This window comes from Urocampus carinirostris, chromosome 17 (genome assembly GCF_059441175.1).
Source record: "Urocampus carinirostris isolate Australia breed hairy pipefish chromosome 17, RoL_Ucar_1.0, whole genome shotgun sequence".
In the NCBI taxonomy this organism is placed as follows: Eukaryota; Metazoa; Chordata; class Actinopteri; order Syngnathiformes; family Syngnathidae; genus Urocampus; species Urocampus carinirostris.
Window position 1 is genome coordinate 21,801,294 of NC_142365.1, and position 14,732 is coordinate 21,816,025.

The 14,732-nt window shown below is 40.1% G+C and overlaps 2 protein-coding genes and 1 non-coding gene across 5 annotated transcripts in view; 2 read left to right on the forward strand and 1 right to left on the reverse strand.

Moving 5' to 3' along the window:
• Nucleotides 1-12,137, reverse strand: part of LOC148349509 (uncharacterized) — a 32,626-nt gene extending 20,489 nt beyond the window's left edge. For all 3 annotated transcript variants that reach the window (XM_088320968.1, XM_088320967.1, XM_088320969.1), the window contains exon 1: nucleotides 11,887-12,137. The gene's annotated coding sequence lies outside the window, so the exon portion shown is untranslated. The remainder of the gene's footprint in view (nucleotides 1-11,886) is intronic.
• The window catches only part of esrra (estrogen-related receptor alpha), a 184,149-nt gene that overhangs the window by 85,861 nt on the left and 83,556 nt on the right, over nucleotides 1-14,732 (forward strand). The gene's annotated exons all lie outside the window — the stretch shown is intronic.
• trnal-cag (transfer RNA leucine (anticodon CAG)) lies at nucleotides 9,788-9,870 on the forward strand. Its single transcript has one exon. It is a non-coding gene; the product is annotated as a tRNA-Leu (tRNA).

The window sequence follows — 14,732 nt, forward strand, 5'->3', positions numbered from 1 at the left end:
GAGGGTGGGAGCTAACTGAGACTGATCAACAAAAGGAACCAACGATGAAAAGTGCTAACGGCTATGGCGACAAACCAAAGCTGGCCAGGAATAAACACACCAAGGAACACGGCAAAATCGCTGCTAGCGCCAGCTTAGCCAATCAAAAAACATCCAGTTAGCAGCCAGGCTAACCGGGAACAGACAACGAAAAGCAGCAACTGCTACGGCGGTAAAAGCGAAGCCGACCAAGAATAAAGCAATAGACACGAGTGCTAACTGGTAGCAAACAAAACAAAAAAGCTTTCAGCACCCCCAAAACTAACGGGGAGCTATCCTGACAAAATCATACCAATCACGACGCACTCAGCAAAAAACACAAACGAAAATCTGCAATCGTGTACTTCAACCAGAAATAAGACATATGAAATGAAATGATCTGCATTTATATAGCGCTTTTCAAGTCAATGACTTCCCAAAGCGCTTTACAGTGTGCTTCACATTTCCCAATAGCGGCCCCTTATTGCAGCCATGTAAGACGCTAACCTGCTTATTGGGGGTATTAGGGGTTCAGTGTCTTACCCAAGGACACTTCGACGTGTAACACGGACAAGCCGGGATTCGAACTGGGATCCCTTGATCCCAAGACGAGCGCTCTACCTCCTGAGAAATTCATAATAATTGCTGTGTGTTTCTGAGCTGGCCTCACATGTTGTGTTAATGGGATTCGACATTTTGAAAGTGTTGAGTTCCTTCAATGACACCATAGTTCTACAGGAAACAACTTTCAGACAATATCTCAAGTTCCATGGCAAGTGGAATATTATGCAACATATTTGCATAGTTGTGTGGAGGAACACTACGTGTTTTGTGCCTAATTAAAGAAAATCGTTTGGGAATACTTTTAAATGCAGGCGGTGAGTTGCAAAGTCTTTCCACTGCTGAATAATTCTGCATCACTCCTATTTTCACATTCAACCCTCGATCCGCCAGTAATAACGGCTTGGAAGTCATGTTAGAGTTATGGGCAGTTTATACCGGTACATTAAACCAATGGGAAATCAATGGAGCAAACGTAAGCACAGAATGTACTGTAAAATTGTACTGAATTTTGGGTGTTTTTATTTTTAAAATCTATTTTTTCAACATGCTTAGAGAAAGAAAGAAAATGTGTTAAACAGTACCTAGGGAATGAGTTCTTAGAGGGTTGTTTGATGCCTTGGGACAAAATGGATATGGAGTGGTAAGTGTTGTTTTCAAGCTCTCATGATTGCACAAGCCAAAGAATATGACGGCTTTACTACTTCCACAGGTTGGTGTACACATTTTATTTTATTTATTTTTCTATTTCTAAGCATTTTTAGGGGGTTGGCTACTTTTGGAGTGACGCGTTATTTTTGGAGTGACGTGTTATTTTTGGAGTGACGTGTTACTTTTCGGTGTCAATAATCTACGGGGTAACTGAGTTACATCATACTTGCCAAACTTTTGACATTAAAAATCAGTATATCATATTGCACAATCTATTTTCACGTGTGAAACATAATCAATCTTCAGAGTACTAAACAAAAAAACAAAACAAAGCAACATGTGTGGCCAACTTTTCTCAAAATAAAAATTTAATGCGATTGTTGGAGCGTTTATTCTCGCAGAGACTTATTCTCGCTTCAAAATATTGCAGCCGTAAACTGAAATACTAGTCTTGAGTTCAGATGTTTAGGTTGTTTTCTATTCTCCCGCTCCTAACGACAAGTTCACTGTTGCCAAAATGGAAATCTTATATTAGGCATTCAGTGCAATTGATGGGATATAGTCAGAAGAGCTGAAGATAATGAACCTTGCCCAAAGGGAATGTACCCATCTGGGTACACAACAAATTTTGCGGAAAGGTGGAAAGGACTGTGTTTAACACAACTAAACATTGAGGATGCTGATGACGTTCATTTGCTGCTTTTCATGCTCATCTGAGCAATTTTCGTTAGCGTTTTTGTGTGTAGTTTTCTAATCGGCTGAGGAAAATGTCAGACAAACGTGTAAGAGGTCTCACTTCAACTTCCGTGATGCTATCCTGGCTAACAGCCTTGCCGGACGACAACCACGCCAATCTGAAAGCGGACCTCTAAAACAAATTCCACATCAATCAGGATTGACTTTTGTCTCTCCGGGTAGAAACTAAGTGAACACTAGATTGAGAGATGTCAAGGCGAAAAGACTAAGAGTCAATGAAAACTACATAAATGAATATATACAGTATATATATATATATATATATATACATATATATATATATATATATATATACCCATTTAATGACATCTATATATTGTACTACATATGGTTATACTGATTTGGTGTTTTTCTCGGCACGGAAGATGGGTGGTTAGCATGTAGCCCCACAGTGCAGACGTTCAGGGTTCAAGTCTAGCTACTGGTGCCTCCCAAAAACATACATGTCAGGTTAATTGGCGGGTCCAAATTGCCCCTAGGTGTGAATGAGGGAGTGAGTTGTCTGTCTCTGTGTTCCCAGTGACTGGCTGGCAACCAGTTCAGGTTGTCCCCTACCCACTGCCTGAAGTTCACTGGGATGGGCTCCAGCACCCCTGCGACCCTACTAAGGATAAGTGGTGCATATGATAAACGGATGCATGGATAGTATTTTTCTCTTCTTTTATAAGGCTTTCATGATTATTTCTCTCGTGTGATGATGAGATGTGATTTATGCTCCATAAAATGCCTTGTTATAAAAACTTGATGTTCAATTAAAAAAAAATGTAAAAAAAAAACAATCAGGAAAAAATAAATAAACCAATAAGCGTTTTTGAGGGGATAAAAGCATTAATCCAATGCTGGTATGTCCAGCCCAGGGTCCAATTTTTACAGGTCCATGGCCTCTGTCATAAATTTAATAATATGTGACCCACCACAGTAAAAAATAAATTTGTACAAATAATAAATAAAAACCCATTTCACCAGATGATGGCAGTAGCCCTTTGGCCACCTTGCCCTTGGCTTTCTTTGAGATTTTTAGCCCACCCCATTTCCGACATGGCGACTGTAAATTAAAAAAAAAAGAAAGTTGACTGTGAGGCCCGCCACCTGCCTAATTTGCCAAGAGACTGTGTTTGTTTTCAAAGAATATAACATCAATAGGCACTGCCAGACAAAACATGCTGACTACAAAAAGCTAACTGGAAAAGAACACTGTGAAAAGGTGAGGCAACTGGAAGCTGTTTCAATGGCACAGCAGTGCTTTTTCTCAAGACCCTGCAAGTCAAATGAAAATGTTACAAAGGCGAGCTACGAGGCCGTGACGCTGATTGCCAAGCACTGCAAATCTTTTACGGAGGGCGAATTTATTTAAGACTGTTCAAAGAATATCAGGCTGAATAGTCAGCCCCCACCCATTTACAGCTTACCAAATCTGAAAAGTTTGCACACCCCTGGTCTAACGCACGAAAGAATAGTGTTGGTGAGAATGTTAGATTTTTAAAGAAATAATTAGTAACTGTAATCAATTACAGTTTTTCATTATGCAGCCACCACTGTCGATGACAGTAACATTTCAATATTTGGAAGCTATTCAGGAAGCCTTTTTGGTGCTTATCCGGCTGTGAAAAGATTAAAGACGGTCTTTTTTCTGTCACGGGCACCTGAATGCACCGAGTGCAGAACAGCAGGAACACATGGTGAGACTGTAAAGAGGAAATGTCAAGGAGGCTTTTTTTGTTGCCACCCTCCTCAAAAATAATTCTTAGGAGCATTTTTATTATTTTACTCCCTTTTTTTCTTAAACAACCAATCAATTAGATCAATAAATAATCAAATTCCACCCAATCAACCATAAATTACATTCAATTTAAAAAGTAGATTCACATAATCAAGGTAGATTCAAGTACTTTATGCGGTACAAGTACAATATAAATCAAAGAAATAAATTCATCATAAGTAGAGTATTTAACGCCACAGTACTTTTTTTTCAACATGCTCCGCAGGAAGAACAACAAGCTAGCCCAGGGAGAAACCCAGCATGCATTTATAAAAATAAAACAGCAACATTTTAAAGAAGTGAAGTAAGAAAAAAACCACAATAATACAGTTTAGGTTTTAATTTTTGTGCAGTTATTTTTCCCAGCCACCTGATGGGCATATGACACTGCCCCTTTAAAAGGGGTGTGGAAAGGGCCACAGAGCGTCTCTCACACAGGGGACACGGGAGAGACAAGAACAAGCAAGGGGAAAAGCGCCTACTTACAAGGAGAGGGGATTTAATTAACGGGTTCATTGTAGCCTAATATAGCGGAGTACGAATACAGTTTGTTCTTCACAAATCCACTCAGTTAAAAGTAAAATAAAAATGCTCACAGAAGTACAAAATGTCCTAAAACGAAGTAAATGTACTCGTTACTATACTGTACACCTCTAAATTTCGGTAATATACTATCGTAGAATCTAAGGGTAACAAGCGCCTAACCTTTGAGATTTTCTTGGGCTAAAAAAAGTGTGTACTTGAATGAGTACAGTATAAGCAAAATAAGAAATTATTTTCTTTCTGTGCGGTCTGGTAGCCTACTAAGCGACTTGTGGCCCGATACTGGTCTGTGGCCCGGTGGTTTCCAACCACTAATCTATATCACCGGTGGCCTAATGGTTAGGATTCGTCACTCTCACCACCGCAATCTAGGTTTGATTCCTGTTGCATCCAATGTTTTGCGATGGTGGTCAGCAGTATTTTTCGACTGATTATTGCACAATACAGTAATACCGTAAACCTCTTGTATGACGCGCCCCCAAAATTTGAGTTATTCTTAGGTTAAAAAAAAAGCGTGTTTTACACGAATATATATGGTGTATGTTTTTAATACATACACGTTAATGAGACTCTGGCAGGACCAAATAAACCCTGGCAGCCGGCCCGAGCCTTGCTATGTATGGGAATTAGTTTGTAAATGTGGCGCTATGCTAATCAACCTTGTTCGGCGGCTCCGTGAGTGCTAGGCGACAGGCAGTCAGAATAATTCCATCACTCGAACGCAACGCTCAGCAGTCAATGTGATGGATGGCGACAAAACAAAATAGGCAAATCTTGTTCTCGTATCGGCTGCAAGTTCATCCTGGATGCAAAAATACAAGGAAATAAGACGTTTTTTTTTTTTAATCTTTAATATCAATTTAAAATGATATTGATAAGGTAAGGATCAGCATGGATTTTTTTAGGGATGATCCCAAAACCTATGGAGGACTGATCCTGGAATATGTAGAAATAAAGGTATGAATAAACACCTACAAATATATGTCATATAGAAAATAAACACATAAACAAATAGTTAATACTTAATATATGACTTAAACGCAATTTAGTTGTGTATTTCTGCATTTTGTCGTTTATTTGGACATATATTTCGGTATTTTGTCTGCTATATATTTTGTTGTGTATTTTGTCAATAATTTATTTCAATATTTTGTCGTGTACTTGGTCATTTTGTGATGTGTTTATTTATTTATTTTACAACTTTTTTTGTGTATTTTGTCATGAATTTTTGTCACGGTTGCCATGGCGCTCAATTGGCCCCGCCCGTGTGGCACCAGCTTTGTCTCATTGACAGATTGGCTTTCTGTCTCTTTAAGTTCAGTGCTCTCATTTTTCCTTTGTCCGTCAACGAACTTCTGCTCCGCAAGACGTGGGTTTCGACTCGGTCCTGTTCCTGTTGGTATTTCCTGCCCAATATTGTTCCCGTTTATTTTGTCCTGTTTAATTTCGATTTCCAGTTTTGTTTCTGTCTATTTTTGTCCAGTTTATTATTTTCTCCAGTATACGTTCCCGTCTAGTTTGTCCTGTTTTTTTTCGATATCCTGTTTCATTATCTATCCTGTCTGTCCCGCCTTGTCCGGTATCGACCCCATCTATCCGATATCAACTCGGGCAATTGGCAGCAATCTTGTCGGCCTCTGGCTTCCTATCATTTCACGCCAGACTGCTGCCTAACGCGCATGACTCCCCATTTCCCGTAAAATAAAAGGCTTCTGTGAGTAACGTCACGCGTTTGGGTCCTGATCCTGTTCTGGTTCATGACAATTTTGTCACGTATTTTCAGCGTATTTTGTTGTGTTTTTTGTTGTGTAATTTGTTGTGTAATTTGTCATCTATATTTTCTGCTTTCTATATTGTCGTATATTTTTGTCTTTTTTCTTGTCAAGTATTTTCTCATTTATTTTCAAAATTTATTTTGTCGGGGGATTTTTGTGTTTCATTTTGTTATGTATTTTGTAATTTTTTGTCGTGTTTTTTGTCATAATTTTGTCGTATATTTTGTCATTTATGTTGTCGTTTACTTTGTTGTGTATTTTGTCGGGTATTTTGTCAGATAATTTCTAATGTATCTTGTCATGTATCTTTTAAAGTATTTTATTGTGTATTTTGAGGAGTCTTTCTTTGTTCGCTAGCTGTTCAGTTGGCAAAAAAGAAATCAATTCATTTAAGTGGTGAAACCAGATGTAGTAATCTTAATGTATGTTCTATGAAATAACTTAAATTAATTCAAATGTCTTTGTTTATTTTTATGCAACCCTAGCTTTTACTCTAGTTTTAATTCCATACGCCTTATAGACCAATGCATGTTATAGATTAAAAATATATCACCAACGTCTTTTTTAAGCCGGTGTGTCTTAAAGTGCGTAAATTATGATAATTTGTGAAATCTGTACAAGTTTAAGTAGGTAAAGTAATATTAATGTCAATGTGATCATGAGTTTTTTTTAGCTGGAAAAATAAGCAAAAATACAGGAAATGTTTTATTTGCATTTATTTACATCCCAAAAGGCTCACGTAAAGGGAGCTGACATAATTGTCCAGCATCTTGCTAATTCGGGTACCCAAAAGACAAAAACTTGCAACCTTAGCTAGTGGTTTGATCACATTGAGTCTCAGTAGTTTGTATCCTTTTTCATATGTAGTCTAATCTAGTAATTTGTACACTTTTGTGCTTTTTGGAACTTTTTTCCTTTCTTTTTGGAACTTTCTTTTTTTCAGTTCCACTCCACGATACAATGACATCTAGTGGTCGCCGTGTCTCTCCTGATTACTCCCATCATGCCTTTCTCCTGGTAAGTTCTGTATTGTTACTGTTCCAACTAGAGCAAGCGTGTCAAACTAATTTCAACTCGGGGGCCACACGATAGAACCAACATTCTCTCTGGGGCCGGACTAGTAGATTGAGGAGAAAGCAAATAGAGAGAAAGAAATAAGGGAAAGAGAGGGAGAGAAAAAGAGAGAGTGTAGGACAAGGAATGAGAGAAAGGAAGAAAGAGAGAGAGAGAGAGAGAGAGAGAGAGAGAGAGAGAGAGAGAGAGAGAGAGAGAGAGAGAGAGAGAGAAAGAGAGAGAGAGAGAGAGAGAATGTGAGAAACAAAAGAGATAAAAAGAGAAATAGTGAGAGAGGGAAAAAGAAAGAGAGCGAAAGGAAAAAATCCAAACTGAAATTTAAAGAGAGAAAGAGAGGAGAGAAAGAGACAAGGGTAGAAAGAGAAGAGGGTAAAGCAAGAGAGAGAGAGAGAAAGAGAGAAAAGAGAAAGAAAGGGAAAAAAGGAGGAGAAAGGAAAAGAAGGTAAAAAGACACAAAGAAAGAAAGAGACAAAAAGGGACAAAGAAAGAGAAAAAGACAGTACCCATAATTGACAAATTTGCGTTTTTCCGGACAGATTTTCTTGTATGTCGTACACGTCTTAAAATGCATAATAAATGTACATTGTATGGCAAAAACGTACAGCTTGACAGGTATGAAGCTTTTAGGCTATTAGCAAGAAGCAGAAATGACGTCTGACCTGAGGGAAGTGGAGGGAGGAAGACGCGCATCTTTTACCCCAACACGAGGAGGAAATTTCCTTTAGATTTAGTGATTTTGAGTTAAACTGATAGTTTGATACGTATTTTCTTTATAATTACTTGAGTAAAAGTCAGGGCATGCTGTGTAAATACTCCACGAAGGGGAGAAAAATATAATACAAAATACAAAAAATAACAAAAAATACGGCCAGAAAGAAGCCCGACTGGCCCATCTTAATGATTGACATTTCGGATCGTACTTCCATTCCAACTTATACTGCGTTGTACTTCTTTCATGTTTTGTTAGAGCTGGGTGGAATCTGAACATCATGTAGTTGTTCTGTTCACGCACGCATATACTCCCTGCATTTGTGTTCTTTCATGTTTTGTTACATAAGAACGAGTTGGTATTCTACCGCATCCTCTGACTTCCTTCTTTCATAATTTGTTCCTTTCGATCCAGTCGGTGTTTCAACTTCATGTAGCACGGATAAATTGATGAGTTACATAAAACGCATGTATCATGTAAAATATTTGATTCCCACAGATGTTTCTAATCCATGGGCATATTCGTAAGAAGCACCGAAAAGAGTGCCTTGAAATAGACAGCCAAGAATAGCAACAGAAGACAAGCGCCTTAGAAAAGAAATGTTGGAATTTGAGCCCTCTGACAGATAAAAGGGGAGGAAAAAAACTAATCTCCTCTCTGGATGTGCTTCTAAAGCGCTGCTGTCATGGCTAGTTGTAGAGTGGGACTCTGAAAATCAGGAGAAGACACTAAAACGAAGGTGAACACCTGTGACTTTTAATTCTCCAAGCATTTTTCGGGTTGCTCGGAATAGCATTGGATGTGCGCGCACTGTTGACCCAAAACAGCTTAGGTAGGAGTATGAGTTTGAATAGAGCGAGAGAAGATTGGTATGTTGAGTCAAGTTTTTGGAGTTGCAATTTACAAAAACAGCATGAATGCCCTTATTTTTTTGTATTCAAAGATGGGTTTCTATGAGGATTTTCATTTTTTGTTGCTGCAGACATTTAAGAAAAAAAATTGGGGGGTCTTTTATGGCTCTTTCAATATTTTGGGTTGCTGACTCCAGCGCTAGGGGGCGAAATTCCATGATTTCTGCATGTTCGAAACCTTTTACAGCTGTGGTCCCCAAACTTTTTCTTTTGAGGGCCACAAAACTTTTCCCTTCTCTAAAGAAGGGCAGGGGTCAATTTCTGAGAGAAAAAGATTTACGATTGCAGGAGCGCCCAAGTGTAGAAAAGTATTGTTTTCCAGAAAGCCACAATCAAATATCTCCTCTGGATACTTCACAGAACAAAAGTCTAACTATAAATATGACATCCATTCATCCATTACCTGCACCGCTTATCCTCAGTAGGGTCGCGGGGGTGCTGGAGCCCATCCCAGCTATCTTCGGGCAGTGGGCAGGGGACACCCTGAACTGGTTGCCAGCCAATCGCAGGGCAATAAATATGACACTTCATGAAAAAAATAATAACCAAATAACACTCTATGGATAAATCTTCTTAACAGGTCCAATTCCAACATAGTTGTCAGACCACTAAACCACAATTGGTACAGATGACTTGCGAAAAGGCAGTAGATTTGATCCTATTATCACACTATTTTAGTCATGGTACCAGAGTTAATTGTTAATATAGTTGTGCATTTCAGATGTTACAATTACAATAAATTTGTAAAAACATTTCAACAGGATGGTATGGGAATGTATGGGAATTAATTCAGCCACAACATCGTTGTACATTGATGGACCAATCATGTGCGCGTTCAAGACATAAAAGGCGAGGCAACATGACTGTGAGTAATAGTTTGATGATGAGCTATAAAATAATGCCTTTTCCTTTGTCATCAGTGGAACGCTCATTGCCGCGATCCGGGCTTTATTCCTGTTGCATCCAATGTTGAGCAAATGTGTTTGGCGGAATGCATCGATTGATTAACTTTACTGTACTATACTATTAAGTCAGGATGGCCGAGCGGTCTAAGGCGCTGTGTTCAGGTCGCAGTCTCCCCTGGAGGCGTGGGTTCGAATCCCACTTCTGATATAACATTTTGCCCTGTGGTGAGGGGCCCTCTCTTCATGAGAGGTAAGAGAATTCTCCCACCGTGGTCCGCTGCGTGTCGTAAGAGGCGACTAAAGTGGAGGGAGTGAGGGGACTGGGGATCCTCTCCTCTCTATCTCTACTCCCTAAGAGACAGCAAGGCAAAAAAAGGGGGCGGGAGACCGAAAGGTCTCGCAAACCCTAGTTTTAGGGTCACTAAATTGGAGAGGATGTGGAAGTAAAGCGACTGAGTGGAAGAAAGAGGAGATCAGAAGGATGACTAAAAGGTAGGTTGAGGTGTTAGCCTTGAGTGAAATAAAGATGAAAGGAAAGGGCGAATTACTGAGCAAGCGTGTGGATAAGAGAGTACTCAGTTTGTTTGGACACATGGAGAGGATGAATGATGAGCGAATGTTGAAGAGGATCTACAGAGCAGAAGTAAATGGAAGGAGACCAAGAGGAAGGCCGCGATTGACGTGGGTGGATGGTGTTATGAGTGCACTGGAGGAAAGAGATCTCAAAGTAGTGGAAGCTAGAGCTATTGTTGGTGATAGGAATGAGTGGAGAGGTGTTGTAAAAGGATAGTGGGATGTTTGGACGCGTTCTAAGGGATGGGCAGGGCACCGGTATGATGCGGCAGGGGTAAACCAGTGAAAGCTGTCGGGACCTGCTGTTGAACAAAAGAGTGTGTTGTGTCACCCTGACCCGAGTGACATTTGTTTTTTGCTATTTTTTCCCTTTTTTATTTTCTTTGTTATTGTTTGTGTTTGTCTTGCTGTCGGTCACCCCTCTTGAGGGATATGACCAAGGTAGATAGATAGATAGATTGCTACTGTACTGTACTGTAATATACTATACTATACTATACTATACTATACTATACTATACTATACTATACTATACTATACTATACTATACTATACTATACGATAAGACCATTTGTGAAGTTATTATTGGTAATAATGAAATTGGGTGTAATAAGCAAGGTCAATTTATTTATTTTTCTTTGCGGCCTGTACCATCCAACCCATGACCCAGTACCGGTCCGCAGCCCAGTGTTTGCAGACCACTGGTAGTCCAGTGGCAAGAGTTTGGCGCTTCCACCATTTTGACCTGGGTTAAAATCAATATGCTGCCTCAGGACCAGGACAACTTGCTGTGGTTGACAGAATATTAATTCTGGAGTTTACCAGAAGATCCTGAAGAAGAATGTCCGGCTGTCAGTTCGTGCCCTCAAACTCAAGCAATCTTGGATCAGGCAGCAGGACAATGATTTGAAACACACCAGCAAGTCCATCTCTGATTGGCTCAAAAACCCAACAAGAAACTTCTGGAGAGGCCAAGTCAAAGTTGGGATGAATTCCAATTGAGAAGCTTTGGTGTGTCCTTAAACGGGCAGTTCATGCTGGAAAACCCTCTAATATGGCTGACTTGAAACAATTTTGCAAAGAAGAGTGGGCCAAAATATCTCAATGGCGTTGTGAAAGATCAATTATGGTAAACGTTTGATTTCTGTTATTACTGCCAAAGGTAACCTAAATCGGTATTAGGTTCAAGGGATACTTAATTTTTCGCTTAGGAACAGATCTGATTTATCTTGTTCCTTAATAAAATGAATTAACATTTATAACTGCATTTCTTTTTCTGAGTCTGTGATATTAAAATTGGTTTGATGACCTTTGTGAGTGATAAATATGCAAATAAAAATAAACAGAAATCAGAAGGGGGGAAAATACTGTTACACGGCACTATGGACTTTAGGTTTTTTAACGTCAAAGAATTGCGTGTCGAAATGCTCTTTGGTATTGTTTAGTGGGCCGGACCAAATGTGGCAGGCCTTAGTTTGGGGACCACTGTTTTTACAGTAATAAAGAACGATAGAATCAGGTTTTATGAAACACAGCACATCTACGATTTAAACTCTATCAATTCTATACGCGGTGAAATGGACCTAGATGTCGCAAATCTGACCGGCACTCGGCCGAAGCGGACCTAGGATCAAAAACGGGAACGACTTACATCAAGAGTGGTAGTCTTGGACTCTGCAGTCGTGGATTTTGTAGTCCCGGACTTTGTTGTCTTGGACTCTGCTCGTCATTTCCACGCGGCGTCACCGTTTTGCTTCATTCCCTTGCAGGTACCAACGGATCGGTTCTGATCCAGATGTGCACGGCACCCGAAAAGTCTGCGCACTTGCATCGTCATTGAGAAAAGGGAGCCCCACCCCCACCCCCAAAATATACCGACAACAGATGCAATATACAGAAAAGCGTAAAAAAAATAGCATTCATGCAAAATCGGCATGTGGAGCGCTTGCCTGGCCAAGTGAGCTTGTGTCAGTGTGCCGTTGTGATGTGTCGTTTGCGAACATTATGGCGCTGTAAGCCGGCTCTTAGAAGTGAGCCACAAGAGTCGGCTCCCGACCGATCAAGAGCCGGTTTCATCTCTTCTGATTGGTGAATATGAATTGGTAAAATCAGGGATTCAATCTTTTTCTTTTATTTTCTTCTTCCTTTGTTTCATTTTTGTCTGAGTCCTTACTTCTTTCTGGTTGTTTTTTTTTTCTTTTCCCCTCCTTTTTCCCCCAATTTTCTCTTTCTGTTTGTTTTTTCCTAGCCTTTTTCTTCTTTTTTTCTTGATTTTTCCCTTTCCTCCTCTTTATTCTTCTTTTGTTTCTTTCTTACCTAGGTGTTTACTCATTTTTTTCTTGCTCTTGTCATTCTTTTGTTTTTTTTTTTTGCGTATTTTCCCACCTAACCTTTTACTTCTTTTTTTGCTTTCTTTCTTTTTTGTTGCTTTTTCTTTCATTTATCTCTTTTTAAAATCATTTTCCCCGTTTTTTTTTCCAAATTTTAACCCCATTTTACTTGCTTTTTAGTTTTTTTTCCCTATTTTTACACTTGTAATTTTTTCCTGCTTCTTTTTCTTTCCCCCTTAGGTTTTTACTTCTGTTAGCTTGCTTTTTTCTTTTTTTCTTTTTTTCTTATTCTTCTTTTTTCCTTTTTTTCTTTTCTTCTTCTCTTCCGTTCCGTTTTATATTTTTCTTTTTATTTTCTTCTTTTGTTTCTTATTTCCATAGCTTTTTCTTTTTCTGTTTGCTATTTTCCATGTTTGTCTAATTTTCTGTTGTCTTTTTGCTTCATTCTTCCCCTCTATTTAATGAGACAATTGTTAACCTATGTTTTAAAGCAACAACAACAACAAACATCTACAAACAACCGGCTCTTTTTAATGAGCCGAGCCGAAATAGCCGGTTCTCTAAAATGAACCGCAATTCCCATCACTAGTGATCTGAGGCGCGTGCACGCAGGCGCGCGCGCTGGGAGGTGGGCTCTATTGTCTCTGCTGTGGATGACATCATCTATGACCAATAGCAAGCTAGCGCGTGAAAAGCCGCCGGCGTGCACGTGCAAATCAACTGGAAACCTCTGATCAGTAAGACACGCCAAACTACCGTTGATGATACCAAATCGAGATTATGATACTAAGTAATGATATCAGGACGATACTCAGCCCGTTGCGATAACTGCTGATAACACAACGGCTGCCCCCTTAATATGTTAAGCTAAAAATAGGAAATCCGACCAAAACGAAAGCATATTTCTCGGGAATCAGAAGAAAAGCTCTATTAGCTATATTATTAAAGGGACAGTACTTAATGTTTGCATGTTAGATGTCACTGTATTGTGTAGTGCAACCGAACAAATCACAAGGTAGACTATAAATCCTAGTGTTTTGGTAAATTACAGTATCCGATATGAGTACTGCTCCTTTTGAGATTGCTGCTATGACAGGATGCCAGTTCTTCTACGATGGTTTACAGGAGGTTATTGTATCATGGACACGTCCACTAAAGCGTTCTTCTGGTATGAGCAATTCTTTTCCTATTGCTTCCAATAGCAGCGGAAAATGCCGGCAGGGTTTCTGCGCATTTTTTTATTTTTCCTGGTCGTGGGTGTTGAAAAATGTTTAATTTGAGGAAAACGCAATGCTCATTAATGTCAGTTTTTACCCGGCCGTCTAATCACAGTGCAGGTGGGGCAGGACAAACACTGCAACAACCGCCATATTTTGGGGATCTCTCTCTCTCTCTCTCTCTCTCTCTCTCTCTCTCTCTCTCTCTCTCTCTCTGTCTCTGTCTCCCTCTCTCTCTCTCTCTCTCGCTCTCTTTCTCCCTCTCCTTCTCTCTCTCTCTCGCTCTCTCTCTCTCTCTCTCTCTCTCTCTCTCTCTCTCACTCTCTCTCTCTCTCCGTCCCTCTGTCCCTCTGTCTCTCTCTCTCTCTCCCTTTCTCTCACTCTCTCTCTCTCTCCATCCCTCTGTCCCTCTGTCTCTCTCTCTCTCTCTCCCTTTCTCTCTCCCTTTCTCTCTCTCTCCATCTCTCCCTTTCCCTCTCTTTCTATCTCTCTCTCTCTCTCTCTCTCTCTCTCTCTCTCTCTCTCTCTCTCTTTCTCTCTCTCTCTCTCTCCCCCTCCGTCCCTCTGTCCCTCTCTCTCTCTCTCTCTCTCTCTCTCTCTCTCTCTCTCTCTCTCTCCCTTTCTCTCTCCCTTTCTCTCTCTCTCCCTCTCTCCCTTTCCCCCTCTTTCTCTCTCTCTCTCTCTCTCTCTCTCTCTCTCTCTCTCTCTCTCCTGTCTCTCTCTCCCTTTCTCTCTGTCTCCCTCTCTCCCTCTCCCCCTCTCCCTCTCTCTCCCTCTCTCTCTCTCTCTCTCTCTCTCTCTCTCTCTCTCTCTCTCTCTCTCTCTCTCTCTCTCTCTCTCTCTCTAACTCTGTCTCTCTCAGACTCTGGCGGCACCAATTAAACCCTGGCGTCCCGCCAGGTTCTTCCTATAAAGGGGAAACATATATTTATGGGAAACAAATATTTATA